Here is a 22894-nt window from a genome sequence, read left to right as displayed (position 1 = left end):
TAGAAAGAGACACAGTAAGCACACACCTTTACCGTGTATGACCGATTACTCTACACTTAAAACCCAACAGACATATGGTAGTTACCCCTCTGCCCAACCCAAACCTACATCAACATCAGAGCCTGCAGGAGGATTATTAGGTCATACTAGCAAGATACTAATCCAAAACCTGCTATATACTTCTAGAAAAATCTACCTGACATGATGTGTTTACAGGCATGGTCTGTTAGTCGACCAAAGTGCCTTAATAATAAGGTGGACAATCTACCATCCACCCTTGGTAGTTAACTAAGCCTATTTGTGGAGAAAAAAATTCTCAATTTGTATCTGACCATAGCCCGATAAAAATCACTACGGTATGGGGAAAGCTGCACTCCAAGAGTCCCATGTGATGTTTTCTGACTAAGGCATTGCAGGACCAGGCATTTCAGGACCAGATAAGAACGGAGAAAGAGCAGTCCTTTACAGAAAATGACGGTACGGCCTCAGATGAGGCCATATAATGGGATGCATTTAAGACTGTGCTTAGTGAGATATGCCTGAAATCAATCTATGTTGTGAAGAGGGTGTTATGTGTAGGATTAGAAAATAGGGAGACATACATGAGAGAACTGGAAATCAAAAGTGAGACTGATGATGAGTCACTACTGGCTCTGGGTGCCTTGAGGAAGCAGTACAGAGAGTTGCTTGCTAGATTGTGTCACCGGGATTATAAAGAGTACATGGTGAGTCAACACACAGCTGGAGAAAAGGCTGGGGATTTGCTTGCTTGGTTTTTAGGTCTCGGCCTATTCCCATTCCGCAGGAATGGAATAGGATGAGTCTATAGCAGTGAAACCAAGACTTAAACTAAGGTCTCCCAAAAAGAGGATTTCCACGAGTGCATGTGCACATGCACGAGCCCGAGCCTTCTGCCTGCCTCTTAGGCAATCTGCTTCTCTGCCCCCCTGGTGTTTCTGGCTTGCTCTTCAAAGGCTCCCCATACCATTTGCTCCTGCCTCCCTGCCCACTGCTTCACACTTCACGGCTGCCAGGCCGTGAGCTCGCATTTCTGCCCAGCAGCTTCAAAGGGATCTTCTTTCCCGCCCACTGCTTCGCACTTCACGGCCTGGCGGCCGTGACTCGCATTTCTCCTTCCCCCTCCCCACAGCAATGCCAAGAGCTTGTTTTACAGGCTCCTAGAGGCCTTTCAGATTCCCTATCATTCAGCAGCTTGACTTCAAAGGGAATTCCTTTCGCGGCCGCGTTTTTTCTGCCCCTGTTAGGCTCGTTTTTTTTGTGCCTTTGCCATCTTCTTTCATCACATATTCACCATCCTGGACAAAATGCATCCACAGGCACAGACATTAATGGGTCACCCTCTTTTCGAACCTTTTATCTCCCTCTTAAAACTGTCCATTTGCTTTCAGCTTAAAGGGATCTCTCTCTCTTATACTCATGAGTAACCCCCCTCCTCCCACATCAGACATCAGACATCCACAAGCATCAAACTTCCACAAGCAACAGACATCCACAAACATCAGACATCCACAAGCATCAAACATCCACAAGCAACAGACATCCACAAACATCAGACATCCACAAGCATCAGACATCCACAAGCGTCAGACATCCACAAGCGTCAGGCATGCACAAGCGTCAGGCATCCAAAAGCATCAAACATCCACAAGCAACAGACATTCACAAACATCAGGCATCAGACATCCACAAACGTCAGGCATCCACAAGCATCAGACATCCAAAGGCATCAGGCATGCACAAGCGTCAGGCATGCACAAGCGTCAGGCATGCACAAGCGTCAGGCATGCACAAACGTCAGACATCCACAAGCGTCAGACATCCACAAGCGTCAGACATCCACAAGTGTCACACATCCACAAGCATCACACATCCACAAGCATCACACATCCACAAGCAACAGACATCCACAAGCAACAGACATCCATAAGCAACAGACATCCACAAGCAACAGACATCCACAAGCAACAGACATCCACAAGCATCAGACATCCACAAGCATCAGACATCCACAAGCAGCAGACATCCGCAAGCAGCAGACATCCACAAGCGTCAGACATCACCAAGCGTCAGACATCACCAGGCGTCAGACATCACCAAGCGTCAGACATCCACAAGCATCAGACATCCACAAGCATCAGACATCCACAAGCGTCAGACATCCACAAGCGTCAGACATCCACAAGCGTCAGACATTCCCAAGCGTCAGACATCCACAAGCGTCAGACATCCGCAAGCGTCAGACATCCGCAAGCATCAGACATGCGCAAGCATCAGACATGCGCAAGCATCAGACATGCGCAAGCATCAGTCATCCGCAAGCATCAGACATCCGCAAGCATCAGACATCCGCAAGCGTCAGACATCCGCAAGCGTCAGACATCCGCAAGCGTCAGACATCCGCAAGCATCAGACATCCGCATGCATCAGGCGTCAGACATCCACAAGTGTCAGACATCCACAAACATCAGGCATCAGACTTTTATTTAAGTATTAATTATTAAAAAAATTAAAAACCATTGTTATTTGTAATATCAATACATGTAAGTCACGTAAATACAACAGATATTGCATTACAAATGCTATAGGTGTCACATTTGCGAAAGTTATAACTATTGGCATGGTAAATAACAAAGCTATTAATTTCGCTATTTTCAAAAACAAAACCTAAATAAAAAATGTCACTTACAATACCAATAGCTCAAACTTTCCTAATACGAGACCTATTGCATTGCAAATGCTTGTTTAAATCAGAGTCTCCTAGAACTCCCCCAGGTGTCACACATGCTCAGAATGTGACTCTGGCAACAACCTGCAACTAAAAATTAAGCAGGTATTGCAAACTTACTATAAACTCCTCTATGAAGGCCCTACTGAGAAGAGATGATGACACAACTAGGAAGTTCTTAGACCGGTGTAATATACCTACTATAAATATCATGCATCGGCAGGAACTGGAATCTTCAATTACATTAGATGAGATTAAGTTAGCATCAAGCAGATAGCAAGAGGCAAGATTTCCGACAAGGATGTCTTTCCAATTGAATTTTATGCAGAATTTAATGCTGGACTGTTGCAGGGTATTCATGGTGGCTACGACTTTGGGCAGCTTTCTGTCTTCCATGAAAGAAGTGCTAATAGTGGTTTCCCTAAACCTGGTAGTGAACCCTTGAATGTCAAATCATATGCACCTCTATCTCTCTTAAACTTAGATTACAGGGTTCTTCAGAAGATATTAGCGACTTTCCTAATACACACAGCACAAACTATAACAACCCCAGACCAAAATGGGATCATCCCAGAAAGGATCACATTCCTCAACCTGTGACGATTGTTTGGGATAATGGACGGGACCGAGCGTTTTCATGTTCAGCATTGAGTAGAGTCCCTTGATATCGAAAAGGCATTTGATACACTGAGCTGGTCTTTTCTCTTTGCAGTGTGGGATAAAATAGGGGTTGGCCCGGGAGCTCCAGAAGTGAGTGTCACTACTGTATACTGAACCGACAACTCTGGTTCTCTGATTCCATACGTATTACGAGGGACAACAGGGAGGCGTGCACTGTCGTCCACTATATTTGAATTAGCCATAGAACTGTTGGCCTGGTTATTGGGATCCAAGGGACCCAACTGGAGGATAACTGTGTAACTTTTATGTTGGTAAACGAATGCAGAAATTATCAACCTAAAGATGAATACTGAAGGAAACTCTGAGCTTAGAACAAGGCCTCAAGGCTGCTCGCCCTGAAGAGCATGTTGATTGTCAAGCAACTGACTAGGAGGCTGGTGGCACCCAAAGGGCATCAGTCATGAACATGAAGAGTAAGCTACGGTATACGGCTGAGGGACACGAGGTGATGTATCCACAGAAGAATAAAACCTTTTACAGATGCGGACTGTCATTTCCACACAAAGGCAAATATCCTGCAATCGGACATATATGCATCAACTGTGGTAAAGCAAACCATTTTGTGACACCTTGCAGGGTGAAGAAAAAAGTAAGTGCGTCACAGCGTGAAGACAAAATGGCCAACTGACCGTTACCTCAGCGACATTCAACGTGCTTCAACAGGCCAAGCGGTCAACCCAACTGAGGCAAATCGACACCAAAAAGTAGATTGTCGTTTAAATCATGAACAAAGAGTTCCTCTATATCAGTCTCTAGTGAAAGTGAATATGACAATTGTGCAATGTCGATGTTTACTTCAGAAAGGCATGCACATGTGGGACTAGTCAGATGTGAGTACAAATTCAAAGTGAAGAAAAAAACAACACAAACATTCAAATATTGTCCAAAGATCACTCTAAAGATAAATGGGTGTTCTATACCATATATAATTGACAGTGGTACAATTGGAAGAGGCAGCCGGGTTTTCGAGATGATTGTACTGCCCAGTCTAGTCACTATCCTTCTGGGATATTGCCCACCTCAAATGGCCAGCTACCACATAAAGTTAAACATTCATACAGGGGGTATGAGAGGCACCGTATATAGACCTGTGAGCTTTTTGGTCGCCCAGGAAAACCCTGCCTTCCCTCTTGTAAGCACACCGGAGTCACTATAAAGGTTATGTTTTTTAATTAGGGCCAGTACAGCCTTTTTAGGTCCTGAGTCAGTAAGAAATTGGATGGTAACAAAACGAAGGGAAAAACCCTCCAACTCTAAAACAAAGGAAGACACCGGATGATTAGGTCCATCAAGTCCATAGGTTGCCGTCTTCGGAGATCGGGGCTCAATGCTGGGCTGGCTATACTCCACCGTAAGGTACCGGAAAAGAAGGAACAAAGGAAAATGATCAGGACTCCTGTTCTGATGTACACAAAAGGGGGGGGTCGGTGCCTTTTTCTGGTGTTGTGCCTAGTGAAGGGGGAAGATTAGTGTGTTGACTCCAAGTGAGCCATAACCCCCGCCCACCAGCCCTTAAAAGAAAGAAAACGTGCACTAGGCACTTGCCTAGGCCCACGACCCTCCTGGGCCGTGGGGTTGGGAGTACCAGCCTCCGGTTCCCTGGTAGGAGTACTGGACTCTACAGCGTTGCTCCACGAGCGGTCTCCTTTCGGCTGGTCCTCGCCCAGCAGGGGGTTGTCCTCTCTCGTCTCCTTCTGGTCCCGTGCTGGTGCTTCGGTCGGCTCTTCTTCTTCGTGGATGGTGCCCACCGGAACGGCATCTCTATTTCCCGGCGTCATCATAAGGGCCTTGGCCCCTCCCATCTGGTCCGTGATAGGCTGGCCACGGGCTTCCGCCGGGGTCGTTGGAACACTCAGGATATTTCCGGATTGGAATATGGCGGCCGCCATGTTGGATTTCTCGGGTCCACTCTCCGACATCACCACAAGACCGTAAGTTACAAAGTCTCTGGTTTGAAAGAATGAGTCTACATCGCTATTTATAGCCTTTGTGTGTCTTTATTATAGGAATGCTGGGTTTTCATACATGCACAGCCAACGCGTTTCGCCCAAACATGGGCTTCTTCAGGGCTGTAATAACATACATTATAAACACATTTAGGACCTTTTATGTTAATACAATGGTGTGTGCATATATGTATGACTATTAATCCCAAGTGCTTGTGGTAGGAGAGCAAGGGAAATGAGGAAACCAGGGCGGGAAGTGTGTCAAAAAAGGGGGGAAGAATGTCCAACCGAAAGTGACCAGTGACAACAAAACGTGCGTCATAGCCGTCGTGTGAAGTCACACTGAAAGGAAGGGAAATTGAACCATGTGGCTTGGTTGTGTCAGTATAGCACAGAGACGTTAATCATACCTAATAGTGAGACACGAACCATATTAGTCAGCCTGCTTAAGAGAATGGAAGGAGCGAGGGTGAGGGAAGTGTGACATATACTGTCAGAGTGCTAGGGAATACACCACTGCAACCATTGTGAAGTGAATAAACGCTGCAAGGAGTGGGAGAAACGTGCCTATAGTGCATCAGAATGCGCTTACCGATTGAAAGGTATTGTAATCTTGCCAAAGTAAAGTAATGGTATCCGCAAAAATTAAGGTCCATGTTTAAGACGTAGAATCTCGCCAAGGTAATAAGATCCGCAAAATCAGGTCCGTGTCAGGACGTGGCTTGAAGATAGGTACCCAAAACAAGGGAAGGTAATAATTTAGGAAAAGTGGGGAAGATGTAAAGAAGGTAAAATGTGTACCGTACATTCAGGTGAAAACCTTTGTATAGACCAACCTCAAGGATAAAGACGCATATCAGAATCCGTGGTCAAGTAAAACTGTCTGTGCAGCGAAGGTCCGTGTTAGAGGCAAGGGGTAGCTGTGGGGAAAAGGAGGGGGGGTTTGAGTAGAATAAGTGTAGAAACGCAGATCATGCGTCTATACATAAAAAGGCAAGAACAAAGCAAATCTCCAAAAAAGCTCTGGTGGGAAACTGCGCAATTGAGTGCATCATGATTTAAGGTTACAGTGAAATAAATAATCAGAACTAAAGTGAAATAAAAAAACTTGACCCCCAGCGAAACAGCCAGGAACATTGAATGTGTATATGGGCTCAATTTAAGTTTTCTTGACTGTGAAGTGTTCATCCCTGGCCTTTACGTGGATCAGTACTGTGTTGGCGGCTTTGCAAAGAAGGACACAGGCGCGCCTAATAAATTTAAATGGTGTTTGAAGGATCGCTTGTAAGTTAAAATTGCCTAATACACTACGGCCTCAATTCTTCCATAAACGTGAAATTGGTGTGGTGTGAGTTCGTGGGATCCCAGTGGGGATGCCGTCGCAAAGCAAACGAGGCATTCAGTACAAGACAGACACAGTAGTGTAGTGTGGATATAACAGAATCTCAGGAGGCGATTATGATGATGGAAGGATACAGTATTTATTATAATTACAAAGAAGATAAGTTAAAATAAAGAATTCACAGGATGAGCGACTCAATCAGGAAAGGAGCCAGTAGTAACTGCTACAAAACGAACTCCAAGCCTCATGACATTGAAAGAATTCTAATAAAGAATAATCTGCTTAAAGGAACAGAACAACTTACTTACTACATACCCTCCCCCCTTAAAGAAAAGAAAACAAATTAATACAATATATAATCATTGAACTTTTGTGGAATTTTGCATATGCGGTGGCTGCGTGTCAACATCATATCATGAGAAACAAAAGATTTATTACATGAAACATTGGATGAGCTTGTAACAGGATTGATTACAAGATTTTCCATATCAGTTCCGTTTTGAAAATCAGTACCAAAAATATATCCATCGTCATTTTCATCACATCTGTTGGCATAAACTTTGTTGAATATTGCAGCTTGTTTATCAGAGACTCTCACAACATTATTTTTATTCCACCATCCTCTATTTCCTAGGTAAACAGAGGATTTAGTGATTTTTTTTCAATTTTCACCGGAGAGAAAAATTTGGACTGTCCTTTACAAACTTTAAATGGTTTTTTGACGCTTACCCAATCACTTATTTTTAACAATGAATCATGTGAGGAAGGGCAACTATCATAAAGTTTTTTTTGCAAGAATTGCTTGTAAGCTACCCTTGACTTCTTGATTATCCATTTTAGTATTCCTCTTTTCAAATAAAGCTGAGCCCACATTTAAGTCACTAAACCATTTAGGTATAAGCTTGGATCTTGCTTCTCTCCGTCTAAGGGCCTTAAAAGGTGTTACACCAGTCGTGGAATGAGTTGTAGTTAAATAAGCCCAAACTTTACTTTCTAAAAACTCTTCCATGTCAACATTGGTTGCAACAGCAGTTTGTTCTCCCTCCTTGAGAAAACGGTTAGCCCTCTCTACAAGACCATTTGAAGAGGGACTATACAATGCAACACGGCAATGTTTTATCTCAGCATTCTCAAGGAAGTTTGTGAATTGTTGCGAAATAAAATATTGACCATTGTCAGTGATGATACAAAGAGGAATTCCCTCAATTTTAAAAATACTTTGTAGAAAAGAAATTGCATTAGCTGAATTTGCCGCTTGCACAAAAGAATAAAATAACCACTTAGAATGGTAATCAATTGCAACTATGCAATATCTTTTTTCTGTGGGTAATAATGTAAAAGGTCCATAGAAATCTAATGCAATTTTCTCCCATGCAAATTCTGGAAAAGGAACAGGATTCAAGGGTTTAGTATGAACTTTCCAATGTTTGTCCGAGACAATAAAACTGGGACAATTATCAATGAAAGAAGTTACTTGTTTGTCCATGCTAGGCCATCAGTAAATGTCTTTGATAATTTTGCATGTAGCAGATATACCTAGGTGACCTTCATGCGCAATGCTTATGATCTTTTCTCTAAGAGACATAGGAGGGACAAATAATCTGTTTCTTACACATACATCATTCTCAAAAGATAACTGTTCACTGATTTGTGCAAAGCATTTTACATCATTGTCCAATTTCTTGTTTGCTGGCCATTTCCTTTTAATTTATATCTCTACTTTCTTGAGTGTTTCATCAACTGCCATAGCAGATGCCCATTCATCTTGTGATATACTCCCATTGCTCTTTGATACAGCATCTATTAAACCAACCACACAATCTTTATGAAAGTCATCTTCACCTTCGCTATTGTAAAGAAGAGGAATGCGCGACAGACAATCCGCACAAATGTTTTTCCCACCTTGGATATATTTCACTTCAAGATTGTATTCTTGCAATTTTGAAAGAAGCCTCACAAGTCTTGCAGATGATTTCCCCAAGCCATTACCACTCAGTAAAGATACTAACGGCTTATGATCCGTGAAAACATCACATTTAGTGCCCCATATGTACGTTTTAAATTTCTTTACCGACCAAACAATGGCTAATGCCTCTCGTTCGATAGTGCTATAGTTGCTTTCAGTCGCAGTTAATGTACGTGAGGCAAAAGCAATGTTTTTTTCTTTACCATCAACCCATTGTCCAAAAATAGCACCAAGCCCCTTTTGACTGGCATCTACTGATATAAAGGAGTAAGCATTTGAGACAAATGGATGTAAGGATGGAGTATTGATTACTAATGTTTTTACATTCCCCAAAACTTCATTTAGACTGTCATTCCATTCATATTGTACCCCTTTCTTAAGTAGGCATCTCTAAGGTTGAATCAATTGTGCATAACCTGGTACGAATCTTGCATAGTATTCGCATAAACCCAGAAATGATCGCAATGCATCTTTGTCTGTAGGTGGAGGTGCATTTCTTATAGCCTCTATGTTACAGAACTTTGGTCTGATGCCCTCAGCTGAAATATTATGACCAAGATATTCAACCTCATTAACTAACAACTTGCATTTGTTTTCTTTAACAGTCATGCACTTATCTTGCAAAATACTTAGAACTTTTTTTAGAATGTCTATGTGTTCTCCTTTAGTTTCAGTGTGTATGAAGATATCATCTTGATATGCTTGTACCTGTGAGATCCCTCCAAAAAGATTGTCCATAAGTTTCTGAAAGACACTTGCAGCGGACGCAAGTCCAAATGGTAGCCTCAAATATTTGAATGCCCCAAATGGAGTTACGAATGCAGTAAGTGCTTGACAATGCGGAGAAAGTTGAATTTGATGGTGAGCTGAATGTAAATCTATAGTGGAAAAATACTTGGATTTCCACATTTTAGCTAACATCTCGTGTATTAATGGCAAGGGATGATAGTCCACCAGAATATTTTGATTTAATGATCTTAAATCTACACATAGCCTCAGTTCTCCGTTCCTTTTCTTCTGTAAAACCACTGGAGAAATCCACTCAGAAGAGTCAATAGGAGAGATTATGCCTTCATCTTATACATTTTTAAGTAGAGCTTCCAAATAATCTCTAATAGTGAGGGGTACAGGCCTGACTTTATGTATAATCTGAACAGCATTTCTTTTTAATTGTATACGGTGTTCATAACCTTTAACAGTACCCACTGTATTTTTAAACACCTCAGGAAAAGACTTCACTACATTCTCAACACTCAAATTAGGTTGATTAATCAACAAAACATTTGGAGGAAGATCACCAAGAACAATGAGGGGATCTTGTCCCGGACGCAATATGATACCTAGCAGAGCCACATCCTTCCAGCCTATGAGGTCTCTTCCTTTAATGGCCACATAAACTTTTGTTCTTACGGATTTTCCTAAACATCCTACAATGTCCCAAAAATAACCTAAAAGATCTATATCTTGCTCTCCAAATGCTTTCGGATTAATGTCATAAGCAATAAGTGACATTTCTTTTGGCCAAAATTTGTAAAACATGCAGTCTGCTAGTATGGTAACGGGAGCACCTGAGTCAGCCATTACCAAAATAATCCGACCATCGATAATGAGATCAACAAAGGGTCTCTTGATAGGTTTGTCTAAAGAATTCTGAACCTCTACCGTGACTACAAAATTTACAATTTGTGAAGCACAATCTTGTACCACTTCTGTCCCTAAGGGTACATTAGAAATCCTAACTCTATTTGTGTTTGAATTGATGTTGCTCCTACATGCTCCTTGGAAGTGTCCAATCTGTGGGCACTTAGTGCACCGTTTACCCAAAGCAGGACAGCCAGGATTGTTTCCAATGTGATTCTTCGAACCTCACCTAAAACAAATTAACCATCCTCTCTGAGTTTAAGATTGATTTCTATAAGTTCTATTCTTATTAAAATTTTGCTTGTTACCAATAGCACACACAGCGTTATCTTCATCAACCATTCACATTGGATGTAGCAGCAGCAGGGTGCACAATTGCTTTTGCTTGAGAAAGCATATGTTGATTAATAGGTTGATTGGATAATACTTTGGATGTAACAATTGACCTCTCAATACTTTTTGCAATGTCAATCGTTTCACCCAAAGTAGGGTTATGCGAAATAAGTAACCGTTCTTGAATTTTCTTTGAGTAACACCAAAACAGAAATTGATCTCTAATATATGTATCAATAGCTTGTCCAAATTCACACTTTTCTGCTAAAACTCTTAGTGTAGCTATGTCATCTTCTACAGATTCTTCAGTAGACTGCTTACACATTGAAAAATTAAACCTCTCCAACATAACACTTGTAGTATCTGAGTACTGTGTATCCATTCGTAATTTTGCTTCTATATAGACATTCCATTCTACATCTTCACCAGTGGGTGCTGGTTGTCTGTGTAAATTTTCAAAAACAATGCGACCTGCTGTTCCCAAATGATTCACTAATAATGCTAATTTTCTTGTAGGAGAGTACTCATTTGCATCAATGGCAGTTAAATAGTTCTTGAAGTCTCTAAGCCACTCTGGCCATTTGAGTTCAGGTTTACCTGGTTTTGATAAAAATGGTACTGGCTGGATAACTCCTTGAATTGAAGCCATGGATTAATGAACTGAAGATATGACCAAAAACAGAAACCTTGTCTTTAAATGATGAGTGAGAGAGATCTTCTAAATTTGTACTTCTTTTGAAATGAAGTATAAAGTATTTAACTCACTGTAAAGGAAGATAATAGGTGTGTGAATCACTGTGTCACACTGAAGGTTCCAACTTCGTAAACTCGAACAACATAGATGTGCAAATCACCGATTGCAGAATCGCACCATAAAATTAAATGTATGTTTGAAATATATAGGTGTGCGAATCACCGAACATCGATGTCGCACAGACAAATCCTGACCGATTAATTTGCCGCTCACCGATAACTTCTTTCTCAACAAATATGGCCGCCGACGTGCGTAGAGTGCTTCATACGTCATATGCTCCCAGGATGCACAGCGTCAAAACGTCACACAGCAGTGATAACTTCCGAACTGGAACACACGCCACTCGTCATACAGCTGCGTACACAAGATCTGGAACTCAGGTAAGATGTGTACGTAAAATCTTGAAGACAGCGCGAGGTATACACTGTGAAATTTCCAACTGTCAAAGATGCGAGGTAGTCAGATCCCAACATGCACGATCATCATACATGCAGTAAAAAGTCACTACTTGTCGCTGAGATTTCACCCAGTAATAAATTCCAAGCGACAAATCTTTAAAAAGTTCTCATATAACGTGGTTAAAATTTCCACAATGTGAAGTGAATCGATAAAAATGAAAATCCAGGACTAACCTCTTAAAAGGATATAACTGTCCTTGTAAAGTCCTTGGCATAACTGAGCTCTTCGGGTGTCTTCAGATCGTGGATCATTTCTTCATCATAGAATGTATCCTAACGATGGTCCGTGTGCTCCAATGATAATCTGTATGCCCCACTCCTGGTACCAATTTGTAGTGTGGGATACAACAGAATCTCAGGAGGCGAATATGATGATGGAAGGATACAGTATTTATTATAATTACAAAGAAGATAAGTTAAAATGAAGAGCTCACAGGATGAGCGACTCAATCAGGAAAGGAGCCAGTAGTAACTGCTACAAAACGAACTCCAAGCCTCATGACATAGAAAGAATTCTAATAAAGAACAATCTGCTTAAAGGAACAGAACTACTTTTGGCGGCTTTACAAAGAAGGACACAGGCTCGCCTAATAAAGTTAAATGGTGTTTGAATAATTGCTTGGAAGTTAAAAATGCCTAATAAGCTGCGGCCTCAATTCTTCCATAAACGTGAAATTGGTGAGGTCCGAGTTTGTGGGATCCCAGAGGGGGTGCCGCCGCAAAGCAAACGAGGCATTCAGTACAAGACAGACACAGCAGCAGTGTGTCTCGATCAGGACGGCGGTAAGTGCAGGTCATTCACCACTTCTGGGCGCTCCGGCAGAGGCAGGGCTGAGGTGCGCCGCCGCTCCTTGTTCGCCTGTCATTCAGTGGGCGGGGCTACATTGCAGCTGTCAGATCTGGCCAATAGCGCACATTTCCCAAGGTAAGCACTTAGAAATATTTTGTGGCTTGGCCACGCCCCCCTTAGAAATATTTTGTGGGATACGAAATATCGAATAAAGCAGGTCCGCTGACGCAGCCGAAAGGGAGGGTATATACTTGACGGGTGTGAACACAACATTACACAACACCGGGTTCCTCCCTTCATAGAATCATGAACACCGTTAACCCGTGACTGGAATCTGCAGAATCCGCACGCGAGTGTCGGAACGGGAGGGCGTAGCAGGAAGTAGCGTGACGGTGACGCGAGGGAGAGGCCGGGTGGCTCCTGTTGTCGAACGTCTATCAACCGACTTCGCCCGGCTTGGATCACAATCAGAACCTGCTGCCTCGGGCCCGCAGACAAAGACGAGCGGAGAGGAGCCCGGCGGGCCGTCCACGGACTGAAGGCCGAACGCGCAGCAGGTGAATTTGTACCCTGGGTGGAGTCCGTGTGAAGTACACCTTTGCTAGCAAGGGAGAAACCCCCGTGTCCTCGATGGGCCTAGCTCTGCCTTTTCTCTTCCTGGTTGAACTGCAGACTGTTCCCCTTGTCATTCTTTTCTGTGTGACTTTAGGTCTCTTGATGTGGGTCACAGTCTGAATTTAAAATACGCCCGGTCCGGGTTTGAAGTATAGTATAAATGGACTGTACCCCGGAAGCCGATGTTTTTGAAGCTGTTCTTTATCTGAAACAGCAGCACGTCACTCTTGTTCTTTATTAATTAATTATGACGTACGCCGACCGAATTGTACCCCATGTTTGCTGTAACTATCATGTTACATTCGTCTTTTGTTGTTCAGCTGTCTTAGGTTATTCTGTATATCCCCAGGGGCACAATTCCCTACTGACCGGTGCCTCAGAAATGCCATTAGGACTTGGGGCAGTGCCTTGCTCAAGAACGACTGGCCTTCCTGGTGCACCGACCCTTCAGGATTCTCTTATTTTCCTACTGGCCAGTTCAATTAGTTGATCGCATTTTTCTCTCGATTTGCAGCTTATGTGTGCATTTACCCTGCAACGAATACTCATATTTTCTCAGAATTTATGACAGAACTAATAAAATAAATCGTTAGGCTTTAAGTATTTTAGTAGAATGTGTGGCCTGTACCAAAATGTATGATTCTGGGAAAATCAAGTTCTCTTCTTTTGAAACCCATTTTAAATATGTGTAATGTAAAACAAGCCAATGTTCTTAATAGTATTATCTCAAGTCCCAGCCTGTTACCAGTAACTAGTTCGCACATGCTCTATACCTCCTGTTCAAGACGCTCCTACTACGGTACAAACGTTCTCTACAATCATTTTATGAAAATTATACAGCCGCACATTGAGCTTGTCTCTGCCTAATATCAGATACTTAAAACGTGAAATAGCCTCAGTGTTCAGTCCAAAATCAGCAACATATTTTGAAGGAGTTGTACATTTTCTCAGTTATGTCTGGAAAATATTCATTAGTTAGATGCACTGTTGAATTAATTCATGAGTAATTATCCTAGTAATTGTTGTGGGTAACAGGATGTGCTGCGAAGTAATTTAGATTCTATGCTCCAAAATATCATCCCTTGCCGTAATAATTTGGAAAGTTGTTGTAAATGCTAACTGGCTTCTGAAATATTTATATCCAGTATGGCTGCATTGCAAGGTATTCTTCTCCATGGATAACGCTGGTGTTTAAAGTTATTAGGCGTTGGTAAACTTGTCAGAATTTCAGTGGTTAGGCAGCGGTTCTGATACGTGATAATAATGTAGTAAAGCTGCCTCAAGTCCAATACAGAGACAGTATCATAAGTCGTGCCTTCATTTTACCTAAAAAAGTTTGTAACCCGAAGATGACACGCAGGGGCCGATTCCGATCTCAGTCGGAAGGGCACCGAATCGGGTTCGGCATCAGCGGACCCGATTCGGAGGCTGAATTTCCATCCGGTTCGTACACTGGTCCGGATGTTGAAGTACGAGGCGAACAAGCGCGAAATCTCCGTCAGAATCGTCTCCGGGTCCGAACCGCTCCGTACGACTCGGCCGCAAGCTAACCGCGGCGCGCAATGGAGACGTTTCACGACCGAGCTAATACGATGCTCGATTCGAACAGCCTGATCGAGTCGGAGCTTCCAGCTCGCAATAGCTCCTGGAGATGGACTTTGGGGGTCTGCATCGGACCTCCTGAAACCCGCAGCCTTATGACTCGGACACAGGGGGTGCAGTGCGGATGGCACTGGTGCGTACCCACTGTAAGGGGCGCACTTGCAACGTACACATTCATTCAATGGGAGTCCATGTACGCGCTGTACGACCGGTTCCCATTGACTTCTATGGGATCCAACCGAACCGAGTCCGACAGCATACGACCGCATCGTACTCACTCGGTCGGACTGCAGAGCCGTATCGGTCGGAAAACACCCCGGATCCGGCTTGGTCGGCGTGATTTCCGACCCTGATCGGAATCGGCCCCTCAGTGTTGAGTTTTCACTGATCTGTAAGTTCAGACTCCCAGAAAGGCATTCAACCACAAACTCTCTCAGCCACCACTGGATGTTTTCTTAGTTGCTTTTGCTCCATCAAATCAGATTTGACCCACTGTGCTTGTTGTTTAATAATTACTGTGACATCTTTTATGGTGGTCGTAGAGTAATGATTATTACCAACGTATGTATGAAATATTAACACTTTAGAGCATTTTATTGGACCTGGTCTGATGAAAAGCTGCAGATGATCTTGTATGTTTTCACCACATGCTTTTGGTACAGTGCAGGATATGTGATCCAGGGAACGATTGCAGCATGAGTCTTCAGAAGGCACTGAATATGGTAAATATTGTTTTCATGATCTTTGTTGCAAGGGTGATTTGCTGCCCAATAAGGTGGATAGGACCTGTCTTGATTAGTTGTTTTGTTTAAGTTGTTACTTGTTGTTGGTTTTGCAGTTTCCTAATTCACACATTGTGACCAATTACCACGTTGTGTCTGTTAGCGCAAAGTTCTTAAATAACAGGGAGGTGGTGGCAGCTTCTCCTGACCCCGCTTGGCGCTACAAAATCAGATAGCGGTGCTAAAGTTGTAAAAGGAAACTGATTTTGAAAAACGACCGATTTATTTTAATTGATGATTGTAAAATTATGTTGACTGTGTTTTAAACTGAATAGAAGGAATTAGGTTGTGAATTACTCTGAGGCATACTGCAACAATCTCGCATACCTGCAAACACCAAAGCCACGATAGTTTAAAATCCTACCTAAGCCTGCACGCTCGGCAGCCAATCCCGGTGTGTGGAGGGCGGGGCTGAGGCAGGACATACTGGAAAGCGAGCGGTTAGCGCTCTAGACTCTGGCACTTCCTGGGCTATTTAGCCCCTCGTCGGCCCTAGCGCGCAGCGTTGGCGCGCAGGGTGGCGCCTATTCCTGCGCCTAAGACGAGCCGAAGACCAGCCCGTCTGCGCCCGTCCGCGACAGGACGGGGCTAAGGGGCTGGAGATTATGGCGCGACCATTACATGTCCTGGAAACATCGCCTACCACACGAAGATCATATACTTCGCAGGTATTGCTTGCGATTCGTGTCGATATGTCCCATGCCTGTACTATTGGTATTGATACTCCGGCTGAAGGTCCTTTCTCCTGTTACAGATGCCATAGGCAGTTTGATCTTGATATGAACCGGAACAGGCATTCACAGGTAGCTGAGGTCATACCAGCAAGAAAACAAGATTTTGTTCCTATTAATATACAGGCAGATAACTCCATTATGTGGAGTAAAAATCTACTCTGCAATATTCGATCTTTAGTGAAGCACTCCACACAGATATGGGATCTTATATTGACTGAGGAGCCAGATCTCTGTTTTTTAACAGAAACCTGGCTTAAGCCCCATTTGGTTCCAGCAATCACACTTAGTGTCCCATTAGGATACAAGATTGCCAGGGTTGACCGCTTAAAGAAAACTGGAGGGGGGGTGGCAATTGTTTACAAAGAGGAATTGAACTTAACTATCCTGGAGGAAATTAGTAATCCTCAAATGGAATTACTCATTTTTAAACTCAGTCCTAATCCCAGAGATCAAAGGAAGGGTGCATTGTTGTATAGACCACCAGGTCCGATTGGGACTTTTCCAGTTGTGCTAATAGAGGCTTTAGCACCATTTGTACAAGATAATCAGGATTTCCTCTTGGTAGGGGATTTTAATGTCCATAGTGAGCTAGAGGACTGTAAGGAGGCAAGAACTCTCCTAATGGACCTAGACTCCCTAGGACTGAAAAAGATCAATGACGGCCCCACTCATGAGGCAGGCCATACTTTGGATTTGGTAATGTCCAACTCACCTTTAATTAAATGTATGCCTCCTGAACAAGTAGAATGGACAGATCATTTTATTTTAAAGTTCCATACTGCTACTAATAATAAGCCTCAAAAGCGGAGTATTCTGGCCTCTAAAAGGAGACCCTGGCATAAACTAACGGTGGAAGCCTTTAGAGATCAGTACAAAGCTCCCCTGTATGGACTCAATACAGGAGATATAACAACAGAGTTGTACAGGTTTGACGAGGCAGTTAAGGATGCAATAAATAATACTATCCCCCAGAAAATCTACAAACCCCGCCCAGCTAAAAAGCAAGAAATCTGGTTTTCTGAAGACCTAAGATCTTTGAAACAAAATACAAGAAAACTGGAAAAATTATGGAGACGGTCTAGAAAGCAGGAGGATAAAACACTCTATAAATCCTCTTCTAAGTTGTACCATAAAGCCATCAGGACTGCGCGGAAAAACCATATTGCAGCACAACTTATAGAGGCAGGGAAAGATTCTAGAGTTTTGTATAACATCTTACAAACCTTTACCAGATTAGCAGCCTGTGAGACTGTTGAGGTAGCCACCCAAGAGCTGTGCAATGAGATTTCTACCTTCTTTATGAAGAAGATAGAGGCTATCTATGAGAAGATAATGGCCTCAAAGACGGCTGTGGGAACGAATAATAACAACAGATCCCAGTCGAGTGTACTATCAGGACCACCTACTCAATGTCTCTCTAGCTTTCCTCCTATCTCTTTGGAGGAGGTAATCTCATTGGTTGCACAGATCAAGAGTGGAAGTCCCTATGATAGCATTCCTGCCCGTATCCTGCCTAAGCTGGTAGAAGTTCTTGGACCAGAAATCCAGAACTTGATTAATCTTTCCCTCTGTACAGGGCAGGTCCCTATGGACTGGAAGAGGGCGTTAGTAAGGCCACTGAGGAAAAATACTACCATTCCCTGGACGGAGTTGGCGAATTTAAGGCCCATCTCTCTTCTCCCCTTTTTGGGGAAAATTATAGAGAAATATGTAAATCGCCACCTATCCAGTTACATTGAGCTAGTAGGCGGTCTGGATCCATCCCAGTCGGGCTTTAGACCAAGACACAGCACCGAGACCACCTTGCTGTCAGTCGCAGACGATCTACGCATGTTCCAGGATAAAGGTCATTCTGTTATCCTGGTTCTGCTGGATCTGTCTGCGGCGTTTGACACCGTGTCATACGACATCATGACAACCAGGCTAGTTAACATCAGCCTGGAAGGCAAGGCGTTGTCATGGCTGAGGAGTTTCCTGACAGGTCGTACCCAAAGGGTCACCTTGGGGGATTATCGGTCAGAGGAGTTGGAGATCTCTAAGGGGGTGCCACAGGGCTCTTGTCTGAGCCCTACTCTTTTTAATATCTATGTGGCCCCCCTAGCTAACATCATGAGATCGTATGGATTTATTCCAGTGTCATATGCAGATGACACTCAACTCCTCTTTCCTTTTAAAACCCTTACGGTGGAGGTCAGAAACTCCTTTGCTCAGGGGATGAAGGCGGTGGCACACTGGATGGCATCTAACCTCCTGCAGTGTAATGTTGCAAAAACGGAGGTGATGCTGTTCGGTGAGGCCAAACTTCTGCGGACCCCAGACTGGTGGCCTCAAGATCTTGGCCCGCCTCCAGAGCCCAAGCAGGTAGTGAAAAACCTTGGCGTCCGACTTGATCAGGAGCTTTCATTAAAACATCATAGCAATCAAGTGGTGGGCTCCTGCTTCCATATCATCGGGATGCTACGAAAGGTATTCCCTTTACTACCAGACTCTACTAGGAGAACTTTGGTGCAGGCCCTAGTATTGAGTCGCTTGGACTACTGCAATGGGCTGCTGCTGTCAACAAATGAAGCGGTAATCTCTAGACTCCAGGTGGTCCAGAATACTGCTGCCCGTCTGGTCCTGAACCAGCCCTCTCGCACCCCCTCTAAACCCCTTTTGGAGAAGTTACATTGGTTATCCATCAAACAGAGGGTGAAGTTTAAGATCTGCTGTACAATGCATAAGTGTCTACAGGGAAATGGTCCAGCATATTTGATTAATAAATTCTCCTGGTACACACCGACACGCTCTTTGAGATCCAGTGAGCAGGCATTGTTACAGATTCCAAAAATTAGAAAAGTGAGACAAGGGGGAAGATCTCTTACGGTTGCTGGTCCAACCTTGTGGAACAGCCTCCCACTGTTTCTGAGACAGTGTAAGGACCACCTTCCTTTTAGGAAGCAATTAAAGACATTCCTTTTTCAAAATTGATCTATGCTTATGGTTAGGGTCCGCTAGTTGCCTTTTTGGCTGCCAAAGGCGCGGAGATACTCCTTCGGGAGGTGATCCTAGCGCGGTACAAACACGCAAATAAACAGTGATTGAGCTAGTCTTTCCATTTTGTTGAGTTTGTCTGAGAAGTACCTTTACTCTGGGGTAGACTCTGGCCCACTGGTTTCCTGTAGCAGCAGAGGGAGTCTTATTTAAGGCTAGTGTCCAGTTCTGCCTGTAAGCTGCAGAGATGATCCAGATTGTTGCATGTCAAAACACTGATGTTAATAATTTCGACCTGCACTCACATGGACTCCAGAATATCAACTACCAACGTATCGCCAAGGTAAACATATATAAGGAAATATCGATTCTTTAATCTTTTCTACGTATCAGCTTACCTTGATAGTACAGTGGTAGTCAATGTTGTGCAGTTGATATAAGTTCAGGTACATATAAAAACTCTGTATTGTAGTAGAACACTAATTCTGGAACCATGATGGATTTTCTATAGACAATGGGACACTACCACGCACCCTAATGCGAAAGGAAAGCCTTTGTTAACCGTATAATGCATGAAAAGGAGTGCTAATGAGCTCCCACAAAGTCATGCTATAGTATGGTGAGGGTCCTGGTGATGCATGCTCACGAGTCAGTTGTGGAATGTCTCATGCAGGCTCTCAATCCTCTTCTGAAACAGATGCCTTAAGTTTGGTTCTTATCAGCTATAGGTCACAGTTCTAATTAATACTGGGTGACTTTCTTCCTTGAGATGCTCTCCAAGCAAGGTTCATTCGGCTGGTTCTCGTTTCTTCTTGGTCAGGGGCCTGCTTCTGTTGCTGCACTAGGTAGCGAATCTCCTCTTTTTTCAGAGAAGATCCCTGTATCCCTTCAGAGACCTAGGCTTGTCAGATGTTTTTTAATGATTCAGCAGAAGAACCCAACCAGAGGTTCGGACAGATACAATCTACTGCCTGACGTGGCCAGTATGTAAGAGCAGGAACCAATGGATCAAGGAATTATTCTTTCACAGGGAGTCAGTCCTGAATGGCGACTTTGTGACTTTCAGACTGCTCTTGGTAGAGCTTAAAGTATTCAGCTGCTGAAGAGGATCTCTGTGAGTACCAGATATGGCAGTCTACACTGCCTACTGTTCTCTGTCAGAGCCCAGACTCTATTGGGTTAGCCAAGAGCCTCCCCGTGCTGTCCCTGTATTGACAGACTTCATCCTTGCTGCCCTTTCTTGGCTCCTACAATCAAGTGACCACCAGTCTCTGAACAGGGTAGTCTCAGCAGTGACTTTGAGTATTCAGTAGATTTTTATGGACCCATGCATCAGTGTGGATATTTATTCTGTGTAGCAGTCTTAGGCTTAAAGCACGCTGCTGTTTCTAGCTTTATCCCGTACATTGTTGAGATGCAATGTAATAATTCTTATGAGTTCTGTTTAGTTCAACTCATCAGACGTTTGGGAGAACGATTAAGGCATCATGAAATTTTAACTCTTTAGTGAAACGGAACCAAGGAAAGGGTCCAGTTTTGTATGAACACATGATTGACAGGATTACAACTTGCAAATACTGTTTGTGTGGTGCCATAGGGTCCCATGGGTGACATCTTGCCACCTGTATCGGGTGTTTTCTGCACAGAACATCCACAGCCTAATTTGCCTCTTCTAGCCCCCAGAGTCAAGGCACAGCCGCCAGTCTCAGTGGTGATTTCACGTTTCCTGATTGCTTGAGAGAAGTGTAGAAGATTTTGCAGGCCAGCACGTGCTTAGCAACATAAAAACTCCAGGATGTTCAGGGAAGAAGTCGACTGGTGATGGCTCTACTCTAACCGGTCTGTATACTTGAGGGACCCTTGAATTGCTGCCACAGCATGCAGCTATTTTTTTTTATCAGCAAGTACCTGTGCTGTACCTGCTCTTTGGAAGCTCGCTTTGATTTTGCCTCGGTGGGCTTGTGCTTATTGAAGCATGTTACAGACTTTTTTAGAGCTTGTTTTTATTGCAACTCTGCATGACAATCTCCATACATTATAGTCAGAAGGGTGTTCTATGTTTGCCCGTGGGGCTAGTTAGCAAACGGATTGTACATTGCGTTTTTTGAGTAGAGAAGCAATTTTGAACTAAACAGAACCAAAAACAGGTACATCTTGGCGGTAACTAGTGACAGAACCCATTACGATCATAACTTATTAAAAATCATTGAGAGCAGACAGTACAGACACAGTCCTCGATGGCTATCTGGCCAATGATACAGGAACAATATTTGCTGCAATTCAGTATGGATCAATGCTATCAAGCATGGATCAATGCGATCCAGCATGGATCAATGCTACGCAGAGTGCCGGCAGGTCCTGTGTGCGGTGGATCTGATGTGTGGGTAGACTGCTGTGTTGCGCCCCCGCCACTCGCGCCGTGATCTCCTGGTGTGTGCAGTTCTTGCATGCACCCCTCAGTCTACCAGCTAGCGCTCTGCGTTCTTGTCTGTTTGCAGTGTGTGTAAACGGCACTCCTAAGCCACCCCCACTCTCGCATGTTTGCCTTTACATCTCTCCACCGTTGGGGGATGGTGTGCGTCCAGTGTATAGCCATGTGTGGTTTGGCGATTACTAGGCCCAGGGAAGCAAATTTGTGACTTATCCTCATTCCCTTTCGTGGTGTCGGAAAACTAGCAGGCAGTGTTTGATTGATGCTTCTATTCGAATCGCTGAGGCCGAACATAGAACCAGAAGCACTAGTTGCCAGTACTGCTGCAGGCGAGAGCAGGACCAGGTCATATGTAAAAAGTTTGCAGGGTCTGCACCGCTTCTGGGGCAGTGCGATGGGCACCTTGGATTAAAACAGGCTAGTCTCTGAGGTGTTGTGTAGGAGCGGGTGTAGGTAGTAGAATTGTGTGAGTTTGAACTGATCATTACCAGCTACCTTTCGTACCTCGGCAAATGCTTTTCACTTCTCTTCCTCAATGAGTGGGGAAGGTCAATCCTCTGTTCATCTATCTGTTGCCTTAGAGGTTTCGACTGTGTATTCCTCTTTCAGCGCCTTATAAATGCGTGAGAATATCCCTCTGGTGGATCCCGGGTTGAGTAGTAGTGCTAGCTTGTGGGGCTCTGTCAGCTAGTCAGAGTATGAGGTTCATATCTTGTGGGCGGTACTTGAGATTTTTGCATATTGTAGGAAGTGGTCCCCCAGGACGTGAAACCACTCATTTGCCTCCTCAAAGGACAGAAATGTCCCGTTCACATACAGGTCCCCAGCTGTCATGCATCCCCCTTCTTATCATTTGGTCATATCCATGACTGACTGGATCTGACGAAACCCCTGCAGCCATTGTAATGGAAGTGAGGTAGTGTATGGTGCCTATGGACAACCCGGATCACGGCTTGTGCCCAGGCCCGTGACACTTGCCGGACTATGTGTGGGCATTCACTACCCCAGTTGGCCAATAATGCTTTTTCCATGTTGTTGCCATCAGCACACCATTGTGCGGCGTACTGCAGCATTCCCGCAAAATAGTAAAGTCTGAAATC

The 22894-nt window shown here is 43.8% G+C and overlaps 1 protein-coding gene across 2 annotated transcripts in view; it reads left to right on the top strand.

Moving 5' to 3' along the window:
• Positions 1-6835: 6835 nt before the first annotated feature.
• IST1 (IST1 factor associated with ESCRT-III) overlaps positions 6836-22894 on the top strand; it is a 128777-nt gene continuing 112718 nt past the window's right edge. The window contains exon 1 of one of the 2 annotated variants that reach the window (XM_078669678.1): positions 6836-13214. The gene's annotated coding sequence lies outside the window, so the exon portion shown is untranslated. Of the gene's footprint in view, positions 13357-22894 lie in introns of both variants that reach the window. The other variant, XM_078669679.1, reaches the window with a different exon arrangement.

This window comes from Lissotriton helveticus, chromosome 12 (genome assembly GCF_964261635.1).
Source record: "Lissotriton helveticus chromosome 12, aLisHel1.1, whole genome shotgun sequence".
NCBI lineage: Eukaryota > Metazoa > Chordata > Amphibia > Caudata > Salamandridae > Lissotriton > Lissotriton helveticus.
Note: the sequence above shows the minus strand (reverse complement) of the source record. Positions and strands in the feature narration are given on the sequence as shown.